The sequence below is a fragment of the Carassius auratus genome, chromosome 22 (assembly GCF_003368295.1).
Source record: "Carassius auratus strain Wakin chromosome 22, ASM336829v1, whole genome shotgun sequence".
In the NCBI taxonomy this organism is placed as follows: Eukaryota; Metazoa; Chordata; class Actinopteri; order Cypriniformes; family Cyprinidae; genus Carassius; species Carassius auratus.
In genome coordinates this window covers 18,264,364-18,290,435 of record NC_039264.1, presented here as the reverse complement: position 1 = coordinate 18,290,435, position 26,072 = coordinate 18,264,364, and the positions used below count along the sequence as shown (strand labels likewise).

The 26,072-nt window shown below is 37.5% G+C and overlaps 1 protein-coding gene across 1 annotated transcript in view; it reads left to right on the top strand.

Annotated features, from left to right (window-relative positions):
- The first annotated feature begins 343 nt into the window (after window positions 1-343).
- The window catches only part of LOC113039885 (gamma-adducin-like), an 82,021-nt gene continuing 56,292 nt past the window's right edge, over window positions 344-26,072 (top strand). Inside the window, exons 1-2 of the mRNA XM_026198027.1 lie at window positions 344-487; window positions 19,405-19,456. The gene's annotated coding sequence lies outside the window, so the exon portion shown is untranslated. The remainder of the gene's footprint in view (window positions 488-19,404; window positions 19,457-26,072) is intronic.

Here is a 26,072-nt window from a genome sequence, read left to right as displayed (position 1 = left end):
TTCAGCGCTGTCTTTTTGTTTTCAAGAATCAATGCAAAATCTAGCTTTGTTTATATAAATAATAGAAATATTGTTATTTTTAAACAAGTTTTGCCCAAAGACCGCTAGCTTAAAATTTGTTTGGCGATTGCAATATTTTGCTCCTCATTCAGACGCGACGGACGCAGAGCAGCGCTGGTTTCCTGCCATATAGTGCGCTTCCTCAGATCGGTGTCTCCATAGACAGTAAAAGAAAGGGTGTATCGCATAGACTTCATGGGTGTCTCGTGACGATCAGCTGATCAGCTCTTCAAATCAACTGCCCTGAAGTACAGTTCAAAATACAGTAGGTGGCGATATGCAACTGATAAATCATGGTTATAATCCGCCATAAAACTGAGAAGAAGAACAGTTCAAAACGCTCGTGCTGCCTCCCTGCACTGAGCGCGCGCGCGGACTGAATGAAGTAGTAGCTTGCGCAACTCTCCAGACGCGTTGACCATCACAGGTAAGCGACATTCTGTGCGTTCTGCTCGGTGTGTTCCTCAGGCCTCGGTTGGGCTGTGCAGGGCTGTCTGTGGCTGTGTTCAGTGGGTTTGTAGTGTGTGCGGTGTCCCGCGTGGCTTCAGCCGCAGCACAGGGACGCGTTTGAAGCTGCTGCTGAAGCTCCAGCGCGTCCCTCCTGCGCTGCGATGAAGCTGCTGCGGCTCTACAGAGACTCCGGTATGCTCAGACGAGTTCAGTCTCAATAGAGTGCTTGATGCAGCAGTGGATATGCATGGGATGTTAGAGGTGAAATAGACATTAATGCATACACTGTCAGTATATGCTCATAAATGTATTAAGATATTTTTAAATATAGAAATAAGTTCTAATATATATATATATATATATATATATATATATATATATATATATATATATATGTATATGTATGTATGTGTGTGTGTGTGTGTGTCAATGGAATTACATTAAAACAATATTGCATATAAATAATTTTTATAAAAAAAACATTGAATATGCATATAGATATTTAGATGTAATTGTTATTTAAAATGCATTAATATATAATTTAATATTTATCTTTATACATACACAAAAAGTAACATTTATTGAAAAAATAAATCCTGTGTATCACAATCACACATCACAAATACCTTTTAAAGGTGACATATCATAAAAAAAAAATTGGACTTTTTTGGAGGTTTTAAGTGCTATAATCAGCTCCCCAGTGCATCTACCAACAAAGGAAACTTGAAAAAGATTAACCCAGTAACATTGTTTTGGTAAACCTTTTTCTGCAAAGCGTTTGAAAACAACGAGTGTTTCTGATTTAGTTAGTAGTCAATTAATGGGGAGATAATCAAAATCGAATCGGTCCGGAAAAATTAATCGTTAGATTAATCGATGCATCGAAAAAATAATCGCTAGATTAATCGTCTAAAAAATAATCGTTTATCCCAGCCCTAATTGGAATGATTTCTGAAGGATTATGTGACATTGAAGACTTGAGTAAAGGCTGATGAAATATATATATTTATTTATTTATTTATACACACACATATACATTACATACATTTTATCTATATATCTGAATAAAAATAGGCTCAATATAAATGACCCAAAGTAACTAGTAACTAACTACTTGAGTAGATTTTTTTTTTATCCGATACTCTTACTTTTACTCGAGTAAATATTTCTATAAGTACTTTTACTTTTACTGGAGTACAGTTTTTGGGTACTCTACCCACCTCTGGTCATGGGGCCTTTAATCTACACATTTCCACCAAGTGGCAACCTCCAGCTCTCTCTCAGGGGGGCAGTGTTTCATATTTTAATGAAGCACCCCTGGGCGCCACCATTGGCTAGCGGCCGGTTATGGACAGGATGAGAAGCTCGCAGGCAATCTTTTACTGTCTATGAGGCTATTGGGGGGACGTGGAGGCATGAGGGTCAAAATTGTTCAACAAACGTTTTGAGGATTCGGTAGGTGATTCAGATTTCTCTTGGCACAGCTATTAGAAGACTTACAATTGTCAGACAGGTTGCTCACGTGACATCTACGTCATCAAGTTCAGTTTGAGCCTCTGCAGTACACTCCACCCCCAGGAAGTGCGTGCTTCTAATTGACTTCACTTGTCTCCATTGACTCCAAATGGGGTCACTGTGTCCATTTCTTTTACTGTCTATGCTAAGTCATCAAGCAAGTGACTCCAACTGTATTTCATCGACTGGCCGCTAGAGGCTGGCTGTAATAGGAAGTCAATCCCATAGACTCTCCATGTTAAAATGCCCAACTGTACAGCAGAAAAAAAAACATGTTTACAGCCTGGTTCAAAAAATGAACACTCGACAAAGTGTAGCCTAATCATTTTCACAAATACACGCTGTAAAATAAAACGAAATGTAAAATAAACGATAATATCCCTTTTAAAAATTAACCACGGTTACTAGAGTTAAAGTGGTCATATGATGCGATTTCAAGTTTTCCTTTCTCTTTGGAGTGTAACAAGCTGTTTGTGAATAAATAAGATCCCTAAAGTTGCGAAGATTAAAGTCGCAAACCCAAAGAGATATTCTTTATAAAAGTTAAGACTTGTCCACGCCTTCCTAAAACGCCTTGTTTAAACACGCCCCCAACATGTCTGCGTCACTGTATGGGAAGATTTGCATAACACTTTATGCAAAGGAAGAAGGCACAACTTGGATTCTCGCTGTAGCATTCGGTTGTTAAGTGGTGACATAAGAAGCGCTGTTTCCGGGTCCAAGCCTCAACTCACTTCACTTGAGAGTACTACATCAGCAGTCATTTATGAGCACTGTTTATTCATAATAATAATTTATAGATACACAATTCTCTGCTAATATTGGTAAGATTTAAAATCAGTGTCACACATTTTAGTCGTGTGTAACTTGATTCCTTTTTATTCTTTCTCTGTTATTTACTCTCTCTGCGGGTGTGTCCACTTGTCTCTCTTCACACATTTTTCATAAGGAGTGCATGAATATTGCAAATGATCAGGGCAGGGTGAACTGTTTTTTGCTTCAGCTCAGTTTCATCTGGCTCCGTATGCTTTCTGAGGTCAGATACATATAGTAATGCATTTGGAGTATCTGCTATTCAGCCATGTGTAAAGATAAACTCAAATTATAACTGTAATTTTACCTTCTCTTGCCCTGACAAGCTCTGCAAACTATAGTCATATTTCTGTGTGTGTGTGTCAGTGCTCGACTAAGTATGAAACCATTTGGAAAGCACCAGTCTTTTATTTGAACCTGTCCAGCGGACAAGCATGACTTCATCATTACCTCACAGCTCCCCATTAAAGCTTATCAGAAACAGATGAGCTCCACATGCTGACTGCGTTCTGCCATGGAAACATTTCATTTTGTTTTTGAGGATGTGTGGAGCGTGTGTGAGTGCTGGTGGTGGTGTTTTTATTGTGCAACTTACTCTCGCTTTCTTTGGTCTTGCCGCTACATATGAGTCTAATTTCAGGTTTGTTTTATCCTGGGTTTCTTTTGCACTATTTGCATGCGGTGCAGGGACTGAAAGGTTGCTCCCATAGCGAAGCACTTTTTTTAGAATGTAGATGTGTTTTATGCTGCCAATAAACTGGTGTAAATTAGGGATTGTACTTACTACATATTTTAAAATTGACTAACTGTGTTTTATCCGAGTTAAGTCCATTTCCACCAAGAAATAATAATCACAATAAAAAAAATAAAAAAAAAGAAACAACTTTTCCAAGAGGGTTTCTGTGTAAAAACAGCTGAAGTCTATTAGTACAAATGAAAGTGCCACTGTAAACTGAGTCCGTAAATATGAAAAATATAAGTATGGCGAAACAGTTTGCGAAAGTGGCACCAAACTCTATTCTATTGTAATAATAAATAATGCTATTTTTTCTTATATGAAATATTTGAATGTTCTAGACTTAAAATGCAAGTAGTTAGGGCTGCACAATGAATCAAATTTCTATATAATTTCAAATAATCATGATTACAGTCACGAATGCCACAGTTACGTAATTGTTCAAAGTGGCAATTAATAATTTAAAGTCAACTTATGATGTTCTGCGTGCTTAAAGGTAAAATTTGTAAGACATTTGAAGTAAGTAAAAAAAAAAAAAAACACTAGGCTAGTGTTATAAATTTTGTCCAGCTGATTACTAACAATAACTCAACTTTTCAATATTTAAACTACTTGTAAATCATGATAAAATTCCCATTCTAAACAGTGACATGGGGCAGTGCAGTCGCCTGTCAATGACATTAGTTACCCTCTGTTACCGCCTTTACTGTTGTAGAAAACACATGACAACAGTGTCATGGACAAATGCGGAAGTAGCTTCACGACAAACTTCAACTTGAAAGAGATCCCAATCTCGCTTGTGTTTTACTCGACAGGTGAATTGTTTTGATTCATATCTTTACAGAAAGCATATGCTATTATAAGGATCAACAAGATTAGTATAATGGGGCATATATGCCAAACGCAGGGCATCATGTCTCTAGACCCGTGCGAGGACGCGTCTGATCGCATCTTTGCATTGACTTTGTATGTAATCTACTTGTGCAAATAGTTGAACTCACGTTAATCCATGATTTTTCTTTCCGTCTGATTCATGGCTTTCAGCGGTTGGGTAGAAGACAACAAATCCCATCATTCCACGCTCCTTCTTAGCGTCATCAAACCACGCGATTGTTATTGTTTTGGTAGTGCACCCTCTAGTGGCAGGTCCTAAAAACCTGTACCTTTAAAGATGTTTTTTTTTCTTTCTACAGGTTATCTTAATGTTTTTCCATTGTTTTAATTTTAACATTATATTACCATACCTATTGTATTTTAGATATTAATTCAAAAAGAAACTAATCCAATGTATAGCTGATATTTTAGACTCAATACTAGAAAAGCAATAATTTTATTTTTCAGTTAGTGTTTTCAGCTTGATTATTTTCCATCTAAAAAATATGGTATGCGGTTGCTTCAAACAATGGTATATAAATCATTACATTTAAATTGTGACAATTAATAATCTCAATTACTATTTTAAGGAAATAATCAACAATTATGATTTTTGTCATAATCATGCAGCCCTACTACACTAAACATTTTTGCAAATTTGTGTCTTTTAACTACAAACGCAAAATACAGTTCATAAGTGATAGAGAGGGCCATGGAAATCTCCTTTTTCGTTTTGTCTTTGAGAAATGCCTCTTAAGAGAAGAACTCTTATTATCATTGGCCGACCCTTTAAACAAGAGTTTTACAACCTGAAGTCCACTGGACAAAAAACATCTGTATTGACATTCAAGATTCCTGTCGTTCATAGATTTAGATTTATAAACCCACAAGGCAGGCGCACAGCAGCAAAATGCGGTCTTCGACATGCCCACATACTGTTCTGCTGGGTTATTTGATTATAGATGAACAAGATAAATGACAGAGTAGCATGAACAAGTCCTGTAGTGTAATTGGATGTGCTAGTGTGGTATAAAACAGCATCATTGTCGGGAATGGCGTGTATGTGGGATAAGGGTCAGAATAATCTCTTTATACATGTGTGGGTGGAAACAAGCCCCATAGAGATGGTTCTCACAGCCATTACACAACTCTATCCCACCACAGGAAGAGAGGGAAGGACAGACCCCATGAGACCGCTTTGGATGTGACACTGAGGACCTCTTTCACAGACTTTGAATGGGGTTATGTCTTGCCTAAGAAACCTTTTCCATGTTCTCTGACACGCTCAACGTCCTTCTGTTCAGAGAAGATGTGACAAGTTTCCACAGTTGAGCTATGTTTCTGTCCTCACTGAAGGCAAAACAGGAAATTGAAACCAGTAAGGAGATGTTTGATGTTTCATTTAGAGCTGTGTGGAACATGATTTTGGAGAAATTAGATTTTGCTGTATTTGCCAAATCAAAGTCATGTGGTGCAACCAATGTGCAGAAACATGCAGAGAGAGAAAAAACATGAAACATGAAATGGAAAAAATACCTGAAGACCCGGTGACTGTCAAAGTCAACAGGTCTCCATTTTATGACTATATTCATTCAGATTGTAAAATGTCATGTGGTGCAACCCCTCAAAACATAATTTATGAATGAATAATTCATCATATACTTTATTTATTATTATACATATACTTGATAAAAATATAGATTTGATGAGTCAGAACTAACATGAATAGAACTTTTATTTTAGAATAATTTTAGATGTAGTTTGGATTTTCTTGTGTTTGTAGATTTTCTAAGTGTTTTCCTCAACTTCAGGCACTTTATTTTTCTATTTATTTATTTATTTATTTATTTGTGTTTAACATTATCATTATGGTATTAAACATACTAAACATATAAATAAAGTAATTTAAAATAAGTTCACATTTTTTAATATTTATTGTGAAAATGAATATTTTATTTTATTTATTCTTTTGTTTAAAATTGGGGCGTAATTTCCACACCAAATAGATTTCTTTGATTTCTATGGGTTATATGCACTGCTGTTAAAAAGTCTGCAAGGTTTTCATGTTTGAAAGAAAGAAGTTAATACTTTTATTCAGCAAGGATTTATTTTACTTGGTTACACCGCATGACAATTTAGAGTCAAATGTAAACTTTTGTTTAAAATGGTGGATACATTTTTCAAAATCATCAAGAATAAAGGGAGTATGTTTCTATGAACTTAGCATTTCCGTTTTGTTGTTTTACCTTTTAGAAATCATAAGTTAGCAAGCTAATAGCCTAGCCTATTAGCGTAGCATGGTAATACGTGATTAAGAAAAGCTCTTTAGATTAGCACAAACAATAATTAACAATGAAAATGCTGCGTTTTTGACAAGGGAACTAAAGTTTTTCTCTGAAATTTCACCTAGATTTCAATCACAGATGCTGGATGAACTGCTCTTTCTTGTCAGGTTTGATACTTTTTGGTTTCTGTGGGAATCCGAATTCCTCCTCTGGAGTGGCACTCGGGGCTCCTCCGGTCCGGCTGAATTCCTGCTAGCAGAGAATCCATTTGCATTGATATTAGCCGCCCTTCACCATGGTTACGAGGTCGTACCCCGACCATGAGGAAGAGGGAAAAAAAACCAGCACAAGATGCCAAGAGCTGACTCAAATGAGTTTGAGCCGAAAACGTTTGATGTCCCAGCCAATTTTGTGCATGCTGGGTTTGAGAGGCCAGACGTCTTATGCAAGAGATTTAAATCGGACTAAATAAAATAAATGTAATGGTGATTAAAATTACATTTTAATTAAAAAGAGATTCCAAAACAAGAGCTTTTCCGTGGCCTTCTTTCAACGTTTTTGTAACTATTTGACTTTGTTGGTGGTATCAGGAGGGATGTAGCTGTGGTTTGACAGTTCTAATGCAAACAGCTCAAATGTGGTTTGTGTGAGTAATAATATTGTTTGGTGGTGTTTAGGGTGAGGCGTGTGTCTGTGTTGGGAACACATTACTAAAAATGTTCCAGGTCAGGAGTTTAATGGGACCAATCACTGTCATTTCACATCTGCTGAAAGCGGCACAATCACTCCCAGATGTGCCTGTCATGACTGTCTTACTTCTGCTTCAAAACTGTGGACTAGAATGCTGTTATTGCACCAGGACCCTCTGAACTATAAAACACAGAGTCATTTTAGATGTTTTTTTTTCTTTGTTGACAAAAACTATATTATGGTATTTCCTCAATTTCAGACACTTATGTATATTTAAGAGTGTAAATGAAATGTAATGAAAATTGATATACACAATATTCTTTTTAAACTTTGTCATTTCCACAACACCAAATTGAATGCTATTGTTTTCAACAAATAGCATCAAATCAGCATATATTACAACTAAAAACAGCTAAATTGAATTATTATTTTATATAATTGCTGTTTTTATTATATTTTTGATTAAATAAATGCAGCCTGGGTGACCATAAGAGACTTCTAACCAACCCCAAGCTCTTATTTTATATAAATTCTGAGCATTTTGTTAAAAGTAGCATGTGAAGAACATTCATTTGAACTGGTTGTATTATGAATCCACCCTGACCCTTTCAAACACAGGTCCTTTTCCACATCCTGAAATCAAATCATTGTAATCTTTTTCTTTCATAGAGACAAATATAGACATAGTGACTAAATCCAGTTCTGTGCAGTTGTTTTACATTGCTTCCAATGGCTGATGGGCCTTTGTTGTGGTTTAAAAGCAACACTTTGTATCCATAAAATCCCCAGGGGGTCTGTTTGTCCAACTTTAAAACGTTTCACATGTGAATCTCACTGCCATGAAAACAAAGACATCCAACCATACCTTTCTTCATTGATAGATCGTAGGGGCTTGCTTTATTTAACACGTCAGATTCCTAGCCCTTCGATTCTCGGTAAGGTTTAAATCACACCGAGCCTCAGATCGCAACAAATCCTGAGATTTTTAAACGCAGTCAGTTTTAGAGGAAGTGGGCTTGAACTCTCATGGGTGAGGTTGGTTTACAGCCCAGTGTGGTTTGGGGTCAGATTGAAATGTGCTGCGTTCATTTGAACATTTTTCTAAAGACGTCCTCCCTAAAGCCTCGTGTCTTTTGACAACGTAATTGAATGTGTGAATCGCCAAGCTAATCCTCGTCTCGCCTCAATTTGTCATTGAATCGTTTGGAATTCTTGCGCTCGAGTTTTTGTTTCAACTTTTTCGCCCTCTCTCACGGTTGAGTACACAAACCCCGAGCGCATGTGTGCTAATGAAGACATATACGTGTTGGCAGCGGTATATCCCTCCCTGAAGCCAAAACCGCTCAGCTTTCCCAGGAATGTAGAGAGAGCATCTTTAGGTGCAGGTCTAGCCTGAAGTTATACACATGTATACGCTGTGTATGCGTGCACATGGATGTTTAATCTGAATCAGCGTTACGAGTGTGTTTCTTTTAAAAGTACTTGTTGCAAAAAAATAAAAATTATTCCAGCTTTTCTACAGAGTGTATGCAAAGAAAAAAAAGTTACTTTCATGCATTGTCATAAAAAAAAAAACAGATCGTAAAACGTCATCAATGTGCTTTTGCAAAGAAAATCTTGTTTAATAAAATGTGTGTGTGCGTGACCCTCTGACCGTGGCTCTAAGAGTGGTGTGTGTGGCATCCCGCCCACAAAGGAAATGTGCTTTATTGCATTGATTGCGTAAAAAAACAACTAAATATAACGACTCATCTGCCTGAACAGACACACCCTACCCATAGTTCCTGTTGTTTTGGCTTTATGTTCACAAACACCTTCCAAAAGTGACTTTTTTTTGCCGCACCTGCCCATAGTGAGTGAACTGAGAACGTTTAACAACTTTTTTGGCCATGAGTTTAATTATATTAATATGATATTCTTACATGTTGGTGATAAACAGCTCAGAATGTCAATGAGCTGATCTGGAGATAAAACTTTAGGCAACCACGTTAAACTTCTTTTGATTTTTACATTGAGTGAAAGAGATGTTGCAAAATCTATATGGTGGGACGTCGATGTCAAAAAGAATGGATTATTTGATTCTGAAGTGCTGGGAATTGACAGTCAACACTCCTGATTCGAACCTTTGGAGTCGACTCTTGATGATGAGTAAAACCTGAACGATTACTCTAGTTGCATACTATTACAAACACCTATGGACCTTATTCACAAAGATTTTTATTTTGCCTATAGGAGTCCTCATAATCTAGTTAGTTTTCTTTAGTTCATAGCTAGGAGTTTTAGTGATTTGCAAAACTCTTTAAGAGATTTTATTAAGGAAACCTTAATGTAAGAAGTAAGGCAGTGGTTTGACCTCATTGCTGTAGATGGTTTATTTGGTGGAAACATGGATTTTACTTTTGAGGACTTAGAAGGACATCTAAGCTGTCCTTGGTTTAGGAGGGTTAAAATGATTGGTAAATAGCTATTGGATAAAATATTTCAGATTCTTAACATTAGAAGTGACACACCTATCATTTGGGCTGAAGATTTGGTCTTTTACCAGTAGTGGGGATTTCGATTTCATCCTGGTGACTCAAATCATTTTATTTGAAGGAAAAAAAATGACTTGTTTAAATTAATTCAGTGCTTCAACCGCTGACTTTATGTGAAAAATTACATCAGCAGGTGGGGACTAGTGAGTATTGAGTATATTGATCAAATTTGTTCCAAAACATGTTTAATTTTTACTTTTACAAGTGTTGACTTCCACAAACAATGTATTTGTGTTTCATCTGTAGAATACGTATGACTGGCCCAAATAAGACTTGACATCTGTTGGGTGTCACATACAAAAATAAAAATACCTCACAATTATATGAAGGTCACTTTATGGAATAAAAGCTTCCATCATGGTTTACATGCAAATATATCTAGACGAATCATTGGGAGTTTGTGGACCCTCATCAAGTATGTCTAGTATTTGATGAAGGTCCACAAAATCCCAATGATTTAATCAGGAATGGTAGATATTTTGGTATTTGAGATCTTTTAAAATTCCTATTGGTTGATGGGAGTCCTAGCTAGGAATGGAGGTTCACAAGTTCATTCTCCTTAACCTGATAATGATTGTGTATGTTACAGTGGGTATTTAGGGGAGTGTTAATGACTGATAGGATTGAGTTTACTACTGTGTGCTGTAATAAGAGCGCTAAATCCTTCTGAAGGTGATGCTCTGGCCAAATTATGGATGGACATCCGAGCTTGTTCCAAATGCATTGAATTCCCTTCTATTACTGGAGCTTCACTGTGTACATCAGGGATCACGTTCCTCACAGACACTATCTGCCTTACATCTGATATCTGATAAACACAGCCAACTTTGAGTTGGCTTAAAATGACAAATGATCTGCATGCAACACAAACTCAAATAACAAACACACTGCTGTCCGACCACAGTCCTTTGGTTCCAGGCTGTCTGTCCAAGTTCATGAAAAATAAACCTAGGTATTTTTTAATCCAGCTCGTTGCATCCTGTCATAATGGATAAAGTTAATAGTAGAGTAACAGCCGGTCACGTTGCAGCGGGTGATACAGGTTTGTGTGTCTAATCTGGCGAAATTTATGGAGGTGTTGAGGTCCGTCAGACTCTCACAGATTCTGTCTGTTCTTGCCGAGGCTTGTCCATGTTAAAAATCACACGTCAACTTCAAGAAAAGTTGAAAAGAATGAAAAAAAATATACATTTATCTAAAATTGTCATGTGGTGCGACCAAAAAAAAAAAACTAAACTATTTTCCTCATATTCTGATTAGGTTATGTGTGAGTGTATCTTAATTATTATTCTCTGGAGTCTATTTTTCATTTTTCATTTCTCTAAAAATGTCATGTGGTGCAACCATCAAGTAAAATGTAAAATCATATTTTCCTTATACTTTTCATGTGGCTATAAATATAAAAATAATTTATAAATATTGAGTTGCACCACATGATATTTTACATTGTTTTTTTTTTTTTTTTTTTTTCATACCATTTGACTTAGTCTAATGGAGAAAGATATTGCAGTTTGTTCTAATAGCACTGTTTACACAGTAGGGCCAACTCTTCATCTGCGGTTAACACTTGCGTTATGCTGTAGTTTTGCTAAACTGGACCTAACGCTGAAAGATTTAAAGAGCAAATGGAGGGCAGCGTTCTTGCTTAATGACTAAGGTCTAAATGTACACTCTTTTCCACCAGTTCTTTACCACTTACAGGCTGTTTCCTGGATGTGGAAATTTAGTCAAGGACGAGGCAGTGGTTTACTCTTAAAAATGACCCTGTAAGTACGTGGCACAGCAGGTTCTGTCTGCCTTAGATTGTATTTTCTTGACATTTATGGTAGTAGATGTTCCCCTTGCAGTCATAGTCTTCTGTCAAATGCAACACCAGCATCAAGTTAAAAAAGAAAAAAGAAACACTGGGAAAAATGACCCTAGTTTCACTCTCACTCATGACCGTTATTGCCGTCCAAGAAACCCCAAAGGCTTTTGGTTTCAAGCCACAACTCCTATGTGACGCTCTCAGTTCTTGAACCAACCGGCATCAATCAAACCCTGTCATGGGTCGCTGTGAAGGTTTAGTGTTGGTATTTTGACAGCAAGCACACACTGACCCCCTCCCTGAGTAAAGCTGATATCATTGTGTGAGGAGTCTCCTACTGTTGTTTGTCTTGAGTACTTAAACCTTTTGGACTCCTTCACTTGTAAAAAAATGCTTTTTGGAGGCTTGGCTCAAAATCCAGTGTTCAGATCAAGTCCTTGTAGTTGCGTTTAGAACGGTCTTGTTTAAATCATCTTGTAATGTGGTTTTTAAGATGTTTTTAGTGAGTAACAACTTACATTTCAGAATCTTCCTCACAGTGGTTTCAGAAAATGTGAGATTTTATAACAAGTCATATTGTCTGCTTTAATGGCTAAGCTAATCATAATTGCTATATATTGCTTTATTTAAGAAAAATACATTAATTATAAGACATTTATGGCTAATTTGTGTTCTTTGCTAGTGAAGACATCATTCTGAATAGGTTTAAAATTGTTTGTGTGGATATTTTGAAACTTTTTACCTCAGAAAGTATAGCAAACAAATCCTTGCATATACAGGACTATGCTTTGACATCAAAGGATTTTTCTGATGGTGAGAAGCACACAGTTCACTGTGAGATAACCAAGCCCCTGCAGGTCTCAGGCTTATCAGAGTACAGCTCCAAACTCATATCAGAGTTTCCACTGTGGATGTGTGTCCGTGAAATCTGGGTTGGGGAAGCAACTGTGAAACTGTAGTTACAAGTTAACTGTTGCTAGCAGCTAGCTGCTTGTAATAGTGCAGTCAAACTAGTCATATACAAAGTTAGCAACACTAAACTATTAAATAAAACCAGTCTATTTAAATCAACCTTCTGAATGAACTAATTCTCTAAAATGGAACAAATTTCTCAATGTTTAGATGAGGATAAGATTTTTTTAAATGGCAGTTTAGCATTTTGTTGTAGTACAACACTGCTTTATGGAAGAAGTATCAAAGCAGCTATTATAAAAGCTAGCTACTATATTGTGTGAACACCATAACTATTGTCACTGTACTGGGACATGTAGTAGTTATCAATGGTGCTACTTTTAGCTAGTTGCTACAAACCTATGCATTTGTTTTGTGTTTATGTTGTGGGTGTGTGTTCGAGTGACAGAGATACAATCCACTGCAGGGACAGGAAAGCATTTGATTTCCTCTTCCTATTCTCGATTAAGTGGACAGGAAGTGCTCTTTTTCTTTTTGACAGATGTCTCGTGGGTTACAAAGCTGACACAACAGGCTTTGAAGAAAGACAATGTAAGATGGTGTCACTTTCTTCCCTTGCATTTATCTTTTGTCAGTGGATGCATGTAGGTCACTCCATATGATCTCATGGAGCAGTCATTGTGATGGCTCTATTCAGGGAGGAAGGGCAAACCAGTGACCCTGTGATGTCACACGATGGGTCTCTGTGATGACGGCAGTGCACCGGATGGATCTGGTCCATGGCCTGTGTCACACAAACCTTGACAAGAACAATTTAGCTGAAATAAGAATTACTGTTTTCCCCAACGGAACAATGTGGGAGAGTTGGAGCTGTAGTATTTGGATGTTTTTTTTTTTTTGAGGTAGTGGTTGTTTGTGTATCATCAGCCAAGACTGACATTTCACAACAAGTTGACAAGCAAGATCACATCTGCCTCTGACTCTGAGGAATATGTGGTGGGCCAGTAAGATTACGGATCAAAATAAAAGTAGGAAAAACAAAAAGAGGAAGATCTTTGATAGTTCCTGGAGACTTTTTTTAATCAGGCCCTCCAGGGGCAGGATTGGATCTCCCACCTCCACTTTTGGGAATGGTACTAGAAGTTGGACATTCCATTTGTAAAGTTGGAGCAGATTGTTTTGCATTGAGAAGTGCTATTTTACGTCATTCCCAAAATGGTGGCATCTAGAACCGCATTCTATTGGTTATTATCCAAATTATAGGGAAGTAAGTATGACTAGAATGGTTTGGAATGCTTTGAGGTCAGAAATGGGCATTTTGAACTTGAGCATTCCCATCTCCCACCTCTCCTACAAATTAGCATTTTCTTAACTGAACCTGGCTCAATTGGGATGTTTGTTTCAGAACCTGAAGACTTTCTTCCTCCTAACTCTTCAACTCTGTTGCTGGGCGCCAACTGTCCTGGACATTTTATTTCCAACCTCCTTCAGAACAACCAGCCTGTGAATTTATTGATTTATTTTTTTGGTCCCAAGTTACCCTGAAGACACTGATTAGCCGGTTCAGGTGTGTTTGATTAAGGTTGTAGCTAAACTCTGCAGGACAGTGGGTCCCCATTAGCAGGGTTGTAACTCTATGGTTTAGACATATAAACATCGCAATTACGCTTGGTTTCACACCAAAATAATCAGTCCAAGATGGGCTGAATGAGGAAGTCTCAGTGTGGATGTGTAATGACAGCTACAGATAATACCACAAGGAGCTTACAGAGCTAACTTGTCATTTCATCCTGGATTGATGTTATTATGAGAGGGATCCTGGAACATAAACTGCACTGACCAATGAGAGGGGGAGTTTTACTTGCATATCACTTGCATGAACAGATTTTGGTATGCTTTGAAATGTTACCTTCGGAAACTAACCAAACCAAGAAGAAAATGCAATACTGTTACAAATGTTTCCTGAAAAAATAGCAAACAACCTACAGGTCTTAAAATGCCCTTACATAAATTACTTCAAATGTCTATTAGAAAATAGCCTGCACTTGGGCCCGTCATTACTATGTTACGCCACTGGTGGGACAAATAATGTCCAACCCTCCTACTTGTAAAACGACAGCTTAAAAAAATGGAGAAGTCAATATTACTAGTTACTGCTTATTATATCTAGTACAATTCTTAAAAATGAGATGCTAGTAATAAGCTGCCACTGTGGATATTCCAAATCATAGCAACTTAAGCGTCTCAGCTGTGCCACCAAAGCATTCGAAGAGCGAATGAGAGCGGAAGAGAGCGAAGAAGAGCGGCTGACATATTTTCAGCTGGTTTTTCTCCGTATGGACTAGCGTTATTGGATTAAAGAGAGCTTGTCTTTATTGTAAGCGCTGCAAAGGTTATGTGGCAAGGGACGTTTGGGATCCACATGAGTGGTTCGACATGACATCTGGCATATTTGGTCCTCATTTGCATTGTTAAAACAAAAGATTGACACTAAGGAAGAAATGAGGCTGACAGTGCATGAAAAGGTCACAGTTGCTTCCTCTCTCATCCATCTGTGTGTTTGGGTGTGTGCAGCCCTCACGCCTCACAGGAGATCTATGTGTATCAGATCAGTTGCTCTTTCAGGACTCGACGAACCGAAACCCTCCCATCGCCTCGGTCGTGTCCGTAAGATACAAATCATGTAACATGAGGGTGTGACTGCAGATCTCTTATGCGATTACCAATTTGGTGATTCATACCAGCATGTAAACATACATCAAGTGACTTTGTAAGAGATAGTTGAGCAAAAAAAGAATACTGTTGTTGTTTACTCACCCTCATGTTGTTCAAAGCCTTATAACCTAGGACTGAATACCATCTCAACAACCCCCCCCCCCCCCCCCCCCATGTAAACACACAAAAAAAGAACTTGTGCAATTCTGAACAAAAGTATTGGTTACAGCTGTTGTCATACAACAGAGGTTCATAGTGACCAGAGCCAAAAGAAAACAACAAAAATGTATTATAAAAGTTGTTCATATGCTTTTTGAATTAATAAGATAGTCTTGTGGAAGGAACAACTGAAATAATTGGACTGAAACTATAATTTAAGAAGTTTTTCCTCTTGAATTGTATAGACAAATTACAACACACGGGTTTGGAACAACATTAGGATGAGTAAATAGTTTTTCATTTTATTTATTTTTTAACAGATCTTACATAGTTTCTGCTTTTTTAAGTCGTTGCATTCATTTCTTTTTTTAAATGAGTCTGTATTTCATTAGAACTTCATAAATTGATAAGATGAATCAGTTACTTAGGGTGTATTAAAACTAAGGCAGCACCCTTTGATGCAGTAATTTTTTTTTTTTTTTTTTTTTTTTTTTTTTTACAAAAACCACATGCAGTTTGTTTAAAAATCTCATCCTTTCATTGGTGCGAAAGGTCACCCACCAGCCCATCTGCTCCAGCTGTGAGATTGCAATGACTTTGTATCTCCGCTGAGTGTTTGTATGTGTTTATGCTTTGGCTACGGTCACTACACACAGAGTTTCTCGTCACCACTGAACTGCTCGTTCCCAAGGGATTCTGAGTCACTACATCAGATAACCGTCAAAAGAGTTTGACGCAGGTTTTCCTTTTTGGTGCACCAGCAGTGTTTCATTGGGGCAGCAGTGGACCATTAAAACCCTGTTTACCAAGCACTGTCAGCGTAAAAGGCATACTAGCTAATGCATACCAATCAATATTTATTTCTTTATTATAATTTTCCTTATTTTAAAATCCTGTTTACTTAATGGTAAAAATGGAACGTTTCAGGCTTTACTGGAAGCATTTAGGTGCTTGTTTTATAGAGATTAATAACTGTTACAATGTTACTATACCAACATACCCGAACTACTAAAATCTGCTTTGTGCCTTAAAACATACTTAGCATAACAATACAGGTAGTAAAACCTAACAGCACAGAGATCAATCTCCATTAAAAAAGTACCCTTGCAAACACTGGCGTGAATGTTTTCGTATTCTAAAGCCTTGTCAGTCCACTGCAGTGGTCCTGAGGGGGTTTTTATCATTTATTCAAGGGATTCCCAATCCCGAGCACCATCTGTTCTGGCATAGAGTGATACTTACATATTGAGATGGTTTACTGAACGCTCATCTGCCCGTAAGTCTGTCAAATATACTTTGTCAGCCATTCAAGTGGACTTCCTCTTAGCTCTTTGATCACTCTGTTGGGTTCACACCATGTGACTGTCTCACATGCACACCTCATGCATTTCCAAGACAAATACAGTAATGTCGTTCAGATTTCGTGATGAACCCTAATCAGATTGGAACTGATGATTTCGGCCATTTTTGTAGGCAAGCGTCCAGTGAACGGACAGTGGGTGTGCCGTCTGAGGTTGAGACTAGAGTAATGATGGTTTGGGCTACCCAAGTACGCCACAAAATCTCAGCACAGTCCTCTTATAAGCCCTATGATGCTCAGGGTGATGAAAAGAGCCCAACACCAGAATGAGAGTCTGTGAATTTCAGAGCTGTCTGGCAGAATCACACTAACAATCCAGTGTTGCATAAGCATCCCATTTCCCACAATTGGCACAGTTTTTTTTCAATAACTGCAAGCTCTCTGCAGTAAAACCCAAAATTTAATGGATTCCTTGGCCAAAAAAAAGGTCTGGGAGTGTGAAAACAGATGCTAATTAACTTCCATTTAAGTTAAGCTTGCAAAAGTGGCAGAGCAGGAATCGCCTGGCCTCAGAGGCCACCAGTTGTCTGTAGGACAACACAGACCAGACACAATTATGTAAGTGCTGATGTTATCTAAGTGACCTTGAACCCCATCAGTACTGTGAGTGGAGCGTGACCGAATTATCTGCATGTAGTGTAACAGGATTTAACAAATGGGAGTTTAGTGAACATTGAATTTCAGAACTGTGAAACTAAACTCATAAAAATAAAGGAATCTTTATTTCTGAGAGTGAAAAATGTTCTTTGGATTATCCAAATGAGACCAAAACAAGTGGTTCTTTTAAGAACAATTCACTGAGAAGTTCTTCCAATGGTTCCCATTTGGATCTTTTATTTGTATATAGAGCGTAATCGGACATACTGAGTGAAATAATGTAGAGATTCGCCACATTTACTACCCACTGTCTGGTTGACCTAGCTAGCAGTGTTTAGACAGATGTGTTGGTACAGACGATAAAGATGGTTATCACATGCTGCGGAAGTCCCCGAGGGCTCTAGACAGGGTCAATTTTGTGGGTTTTTCCCCTCAGCTGAGCTCTTTGATGGAGGTCGGTTGAGCTCTTACTGTCTCTTAGTATGAAAGAGAGCAACAGGAAAAATGTGTCATTTATTCACAGGCGTCAATCCTGTTTGTGTAAACCAAATAAAGTTCTCAATCCTATTTCCTCAAATATAAATGTAACCGGTATGGTATGACTGGTATAAGGTTGGTGGTTTCTTATTTTTTTTGGCAAATTTTTAAGTAAAGTGTGTGGTCAGATTTTGGTGGAATTTTGCAGGCAAACTTTAGCTCTCACAGCTTTTTACTTTTAAACAAAGCTTTCTGTGCAAATTTATATTGAAATGACTGGATTTTGCCCACTACAATTCCTTAAATAACAATAAATGTGACCAAACCCCACATCTGGGACAAATCATTATACTGCTTTTGTTAGTAAAGCGCTGTAAATATTTAGCCCACCTGCTAAGTTGAGTCTGACCACTGAGGGAGCAATTTGTATTGCCTCATCAAGGAAAACGTGTATAATGCATATAAAACTGTTTAACTAAACCGTAGCAATATTTGGCTAAAGGGCCATTAACCAAAAGGATGATAGTGATAATAACAGAGGGAGAGAATAGAGTATTCCATAGCACAACTTTAACGATAACAAAAGAGGAACCATATCGTTGTAATCACTTTTCAAGCATTTTTTCTATTTGATGAATGATACAAATTCTGATAAGCCAATCAGAATCCACCTAGATATTAGTTTGAGCATTGAAATTAGAAGACCGAAAAACTACAGTATGCGTTTTTAATAAACAGAATGTTAACGTTTATTTTCCTAAATTGTCGTATGCATTTTTTCGTATTCGTCATCCTTTCCTAATATTTGCTATGGAATGCGAAAATGCAGAATATCGAACCTAATCCCAATTTTTTATGATGGACAAGAGTTTTAAATTCCGTGTGGAAAGACTTTTTTTGTCTGGACACTAATATAGTTAACGTTCTTTTAGTTAACAGGCTAATTGTTTAGTGGTATGGTAAGCTTTGTATGTTGAGTTGTTTCCTTGCAAAATGTTTAACTAAAAAAAAAACCTACATATACTTTAAGTGTTATTGTTCCCCGGCAATGGAACTGTGTTGACCCTGATGTGTGGCATGTAGAAGAGGTGCACTAAGAATGTTAAGCATGATTCCTCAAAGTTTATCTGCAGGAGTTAGAATCTTAAGATTTGGGCTGGACTATATTTTGGCATTTATTGACTTGAGGGGGTTGACCGTCTATGTTTTTAATCTTTTGGCTTTCGTGTGCATTCCAGGTGTTTGGAGAGATAACAAAGTAGGCTACATCAGATCATGGAGGAAGTACAGCTAGTTATTTGAAGAGCTTTGATAAACCTTTGCCGTCTGAGCAAAATCTACTGGTAGCTGATGATTCCTTTCTTATTTACAGCGTTTCTCACTTTGGATGATAGTTGTGTGTTTATGTTTGTTTGTTTCAGGTGATCCAGCAGCGTGAGCGCTAACAGTCGTTACATCTTGGGCTCCCAGCAGGTAAGTCTATATAAAGCTCATTCCCACAGCGAGTCCTTCAGTTGAACCTTGACTCACAACACCTTTCATTTAGCGCACAGTGATGCGTGCCCTCAGGGTACAACCTTCGGTTGAGTCTGCAGATGCTTTTGGATCCGAATGCTTCAGAGGCTAAAAAAATTCTGGAAATTTACCAGAAATGTTATGCCCATGTGCAACCCTAATCAATAATGATATAAAATTAATAATAATCTATTATAAATTGTTTATTTTTTATTTTAAATGCTTTCTGAAAGTTGTAAAATCTTGCAGAAATTTGTAAATCTTTTTATTTTACTTTATAAGTATTGCTGAAGCTTTGTTTACACTTTAACAGATTTTATTTGGTGGGATGTCTGCATTATTGTTCTTAATTTGTATATTTAATCACAGATCATGTGCATCATGTAGCCACAGTCCCGAAAATAAATTCTCACGCAAACATGTCTAAATTAAAAGACTAGTGCGACAAGCTAGCGGTAACGATGACATATTGGCCAATATTTCACCAGTACTTCAATTTCGGTGCAGGATTGCAGGAATTCTTCATAATTGTACTTATTCCTGCAGGTTTCACGCTAATAATGTGGGAAATTCCCACAAACAATTTAGCGTCAAAGACGCTCATTAAAACTGACACGGAGTATGATTTGCACGTGTTTTTAAGTATTATCAATTTAAACATTTAAACATTGTTAAACGTTTTAAATCATTTATGTCAAAATACTTGTCTTGGCCAGTATTCACGTAAACACAATGCTATATCTTAAGTGAACATAAATAGTTGAGAAAGAAAAAGCATGTGTAAATGTAGATTGGATCCATGCATTCGGTCTTAAAGTGATAGCAGTAAACCCCTAAACTACTGCGCCACAAAATCACCCCATGCACCACCTAGAATTGTATGTTTTCAAATTTTTTAAGTATCTGTAAGTAACAATATTAAAATGAATCAACATGTATATAAAAAAAAAAACTGAGTAATAAGACATTTAGGCTTGATGATTGCAAGTTAACCCCCCCCCCCCCCCCTCACAGTTTCCCCCATTTTCTAAAATGTTATTCAGACCCTATTTGACTGGTCGATTAATAGAATAGTTTCTAGCCTTGGTAAACGTGTTCGTTCACATATCAGGGTACCATGTCATATGGGTTGACCACTAGTGACGACACTTTCAGTTTGAACTGTTTGGTCCTACACCAAATATGTATTTGTCTGTACAATGTATTCCATTTCTCTAGAAATTTGTACTTGTGAGAGTGGCCAGTCAAGTAGCGTCAGCCTTTTTCTGAGTAAATGCCATAGATGCAGTCACGAAGACCTGGCGAGACGTTTTACAGTCCTGGAGCCGGAAACGCTGACGGTTGTAATGACCACAAACCCAAAACTGGCAGTTTACAGCCTCCCCTCTCTGTCACAGTCTTTCTGAGCTCATGTGATTAATTTAACATGGCTGTAGTTCTTCCCGTTCCTTCGGCCGATGAGAGCGAGTGATGATGGCGCATCCCTGAACAGTTGGGAGAGCCCTCAAATACGATGTTTTAAATGCTTGGATTACACTCCTTGAGTGATTTCTGATGTCTGGGAAAGGCAGCTGAAACCCTGTAGGTTTGCTAGTTAGGTTTGTCAGGATTTAGTGGCATAAAATATAAATTAAGGCTGTTGATTTGAGGTGAAGACGAGCTGGTTTTTAAGTCTCGGCTTGGGTGTCAATAGCTTAATTTGAAGTGCCTTTTTGGGGTTAGTTGTGCTTTGGGGAAAAGACACAAAGGAGGTTCTTGTCTCCTTGATCAGTCATTCTGATTCTTGGACTCTTGTTACAATGATTTTGCAAGTCAGGGGCATTTGAGGACAGAGGCAGGGAATGCTGGGAAACAGAACAGTGTGTGTGCGAGTGACTCTATTCAACGTAGTTACTATGAAGTAAGAAATGTTTATTTGTGATGGACATGTTCAGCTCACAAATGATATTAAATGTTTTTATACTCGTTTTATCATCTACCAAGGCAAAATCATAAATTTGATCACGAAGTTATACCACTATATATATATATTAGTGCTGTCAAAATTAGCGCGTTAACGCATTCGATTAATTTGAAATATTTAACGCGTTAAAAAAAAATAACGCAATTAACGCGGTTGCAGTTTTTTTTATTTCCAGTTGTGGCCTATGTGTGTTCAACGTGCAAATAAATATGGATAAGACCAAGGAAGGACTTTTAGACGGAAAGTTTCAGTATAAAACTCTGCCGGATTACTCTTCAGTCTGCCACAAGAAACATTACTCTTCATTTAGTCTGCCACAAGAAACAGCAACATTAAAATCATGAACTCAAATGTCATTGTTTAAAAAAAAACAAAAAAACAATGACTGTAACAGTGCGTAAATCAGACCTTTCTGTAACGCTAACGTTAATAAGCTTAAACGAAAATAAACGAAATAATTGTGTAGCGGAGTATTTTTTGTACACAGTGCCGCGAACTGTCAATCACTCCTGTGCGCGTGCATCACTGTCCTCCTCGCAGCTGCAGCAATTGTGCTATCTCTCTTCATCAAGCTTTAAAACAAAAAGGTGACAAAAAGATCATATTGTCTTTGTGCATAGGTTATAGATTAATTAGATAAATGAATATTTAAATTTGTGCCTTGCCGTCTACGGTATTTTTTTAGAACTTAGAAAAAAGATGCTGCAGCCAATGAACAGCCAGCGGGGGCTGCAGGACGACTCAACCTCCGCAGACAGTTTTTAATGTTTATCAGACAATAAATACTCAAGATTTTGCTTTAGTATAACTCACAACGAGTTTCACACACCTTCTCCGGCCACGTTGAGTTGTTGACACTTAACAGTGGGAAGAGCGACACATGCGCTATTCACTTGTATAACTTAAGGGTGTTGTTAAATTAATGGGTAATGTAGTTACTGCTCTGGGTGGGATGAATTAGGAAGCTTGCATTGTGAAGGGCGCTCTGAAAATCGGCAGTGCAGGTAAAAGATTAAAACCTCTATTAAAACAGATGTCCAAATGAGCGTACCGGTACGCTACAAGCACGTTCTGGGCGCACAGAGAGGTGGGCGGTACGCTCAAGGGCTATATTTGGAAGTGGCGGTACTGAGTACCGGTGCATACCGGCCCACTTAAAGCACTGGCAATGACTATACTTTGGAATTTTTTTGCAGTCCACTTAGAATTCAACATGGAAATCATTTTTGTCTATTATTGGCATTGATTGTTTTGAAATTCAAATGGTACTTACATGCCTGTGTTTTTATTTCTGTAATAAATATGGCTTTCAAGCCAACAGTTAATTTGGAGGATATTGATGGTTTATTGCAGGTATGTTGTTTACATGAGAAAATCTGTGTTACAAGTTAAACAAAAATTCCAATAAACAATCATATTTTGAATTTAAATAGTTTCTTTGTCTTGAGTTACTTTCCTAAATCAAAATATGTGCAGAATTGTCCATTGTTTCTGTATATTCAGTGTTTTTCCTTTTATTTACTCTGGATGGTCTGTCATTGCATAAAACTCATTTTCAATTTTCATTTAGTTTTATGATGGCCTGTGACTGTTTACGGTCGTGAAGTCATCTGTGATCATCTCCACACTCCGCATCAGGAACACGGTTAGATATTGGCATTATAATCTGTCGCGGAGGGTCTTAGTCTCGCTTTACTTGCTCCATGTGATTTTTGACTAAATCCACTTAATGTGACAGCTCTAATCAGGGTTACTAGTAAAGTGGATTTGGGACGCTTTGTTATCATAATCCCATAAATCAAAGTTCAGTGCAAGCGATGTGAGTTTTGATCTGAAAAAGCACTACGGGACTGCTTTTTGAGGGCTGCTTTTGGATGTTTTGTTCACGATTTTTCTCGGATTCTAAAGAAATGATGCATGTGAGCAATCGTTTGTAGAGTCCAAACCTCTTTCTCTCTTTGCCTCTGGCACAATTGCTTGTGTTTTTTATATGTTAATGAAAGGTGAATAATGTCTCGACAACAGTCCAGCATTTCACAGGGTTTTCTTTTTCTTCATTGTCTTTAAGCGACAAACAAAGACTGGTTTCTGTCTACAAACCCCTACAATTTAATACATCACAAACACAAGCCATTCTCTGCTGCCTCATTCTCTGGCTGGACTGCAAAAAAGTGTCCTACATGACTCCACAAGCCTACACTTTCTTCCTCAACCCCTCTCCTTCCTTCTGTCTTTTTTGCTCTTTTTCACTGCGCACACACAGAGCGCCGATATCACTCCCCACCTCTGTCATGATGTCATTTGTATAAGTATTTTACCATGCACATGTTGTTGAGTTGAGTTAGAGCTTCGATCCTTTGTAGTCATAATTTTTAGATTTGGAAGGCTCATAACTTGTATGTACACTGATAAGGATGACCTTGAAAGATTTGTTATTAAGATAAAAGCACATTTTTAAGATATTTGGCAGCGTTAGGACTACCTTATCTGTATGTGTGCATACAGTCGACTTTGTTTTTGTTTAGTTGGGCAATTGTAAGCTAAATGGTGTGTTCAAGTAATATTGGATAGATTGTATTCATGAGTTGAACACATGTTTATGGCACCACAAATTCATAATTTCAAGTAGGGAAACTGAAATTTCTTTAAGCCCAGAATTTTCTGAGTTGGGGGTTGTTGCATGTGCAAAATACCACAATGACTTGTACGACTGCGATTCAGTATTATATAAAATATTTATTTATATATTATGTTTCATTTTACAGGACACTCTTAGAGTTAAATAAAAATGTTAGAAATGTTAAATGTTTTGCTGATTTTTAATGGTACATCGGCGTCTTGCCCAAGCCGAAGTGACTTCAATGCACCTGATGTCGTGATTATGAATTCTCAACTGCCAAACGTACTCTAACATCCCTGCTGAAAAAACGAAAACCCTAAAATGTAAAGACTAAATTGATTGGCTGGTTTTAGCTGGTCTTAAGTTGGTCGTAGGTTGTTTAGGAGGCTGGTTTCTCAGGGGTTTTGACCAAAGTTCCTTTCAAGGAAAATCTATTCATTTGGCGGCCATATTTGCAATGCCTCCAATGCAGCTGTTTTGGGCATCCAAGACCAAATCCTATCTAAATGAATGGGGGAATCTTGAAATTCGGGTCTATGGGAACCAAAGCTTCTGCCACTGCAGTGACAGAGACCAGCTGACCAACCAGTTAAAACCAGCTGAATACCAGCTTGGCTGAGCTGGGAGACCCGCTTCACTGGTTGAATCCACCATAGACCAGCCAATCAACATAGGCTGTTTTTTTTTTTGTTTTTGTTTTTTACAATTTAATTATAATTTACTTTTACATGATTGTGACAGAATGCTTAGATAAAAAAAGATCACAAGCTAAATATTGATTCTAAATATATTTTTATTCTGTACCAAAAAAATAATAATATATTTGTGGTAATATAGTTGAAATAGCTCAAAATTAACTTTTAACTAATCTTTGTGAGTATTATGTATTTTTATGCTTGTTCGGGTATAGTGCCATTAACTTGGCAACATGCTAACAACAAAATGTATTGAAACCGATGGAGGGTAGAATCTCCTGTGTAGTTTAAAGACATAACAATGACTTTTCTTTTAGATTTCAAGTTCAGTTAGGTTGCAACTGTTTAACTTATTCGTATAACCAAACGTATAGCCTTTTAAAGTTTCCTCCATTCGATAGCTTGCATGAACACAGGCAGTCGACACTTGTGCACTAGAAAGTTTCTTCTTTGTCTGGTGTATGCGCTATTCATTTTCAGAAGTTGAGCGGTAAAATGACTTTACACTATAGTTGCGTCTATCTTTTAATTTCCTTACACAACGCAAGTGTCAATTATTTTTGCATCTCCAGTAGTTGTTTTTGTTTTTCAGTTTCTTTTCAATGGTGAAACAACAGTGAACAATTTGGATACCTTGTGGACCAACAAATCAGTGCAAAAGTGTGCATATATTATGCTAATGATGAAATATACATTAAATGCACTGGACACATACGTATAAAAACGGAAGTAAGCACTGGGCGTAAAGGCGCCAATTGCCTATATGTAGACCGCTATACAATCTAGCATTTGGAAAAGAGCCCTTGTCTTACATGGACTGATGAGATTGTAAAGCTGTTGATTTCCCAGCTCTGTGGTCTTGTAATGTAATAAGAGCCTGACTGCATAAAAGGACTCACTCCCACTCAGTACAGACTGTCGAGTGACTTCACTGCTGCAGAATGCCGAAAACACAGTTAAAACACAGACACTCAGTATTGAGGGTGGGATTATTGCGTGTGATTATCCAGTTGGGTGTTTTCCTCACTGGCAGCAGCTGAGCTAAACGTGATGGATCATGGTAAAGCGCTGCACCGTTGCCCTGTTGCATGTATGTTTGCATCTGTGTCTGTGTTTACCGAAAGGCAACTTCAAAGAGCCCTCGTGGCAGTAAACCAAAGGTTGTTGAGCACTTACTGGAAGTGATTTGCTGAAAACAACAGTAAGATTGTATTCGTCCGAGTACTCCGAAATGATAGCAGTGATTGATCATGATATAAATGAACATGACGTCAAAACATTGACAATATTGCGCAA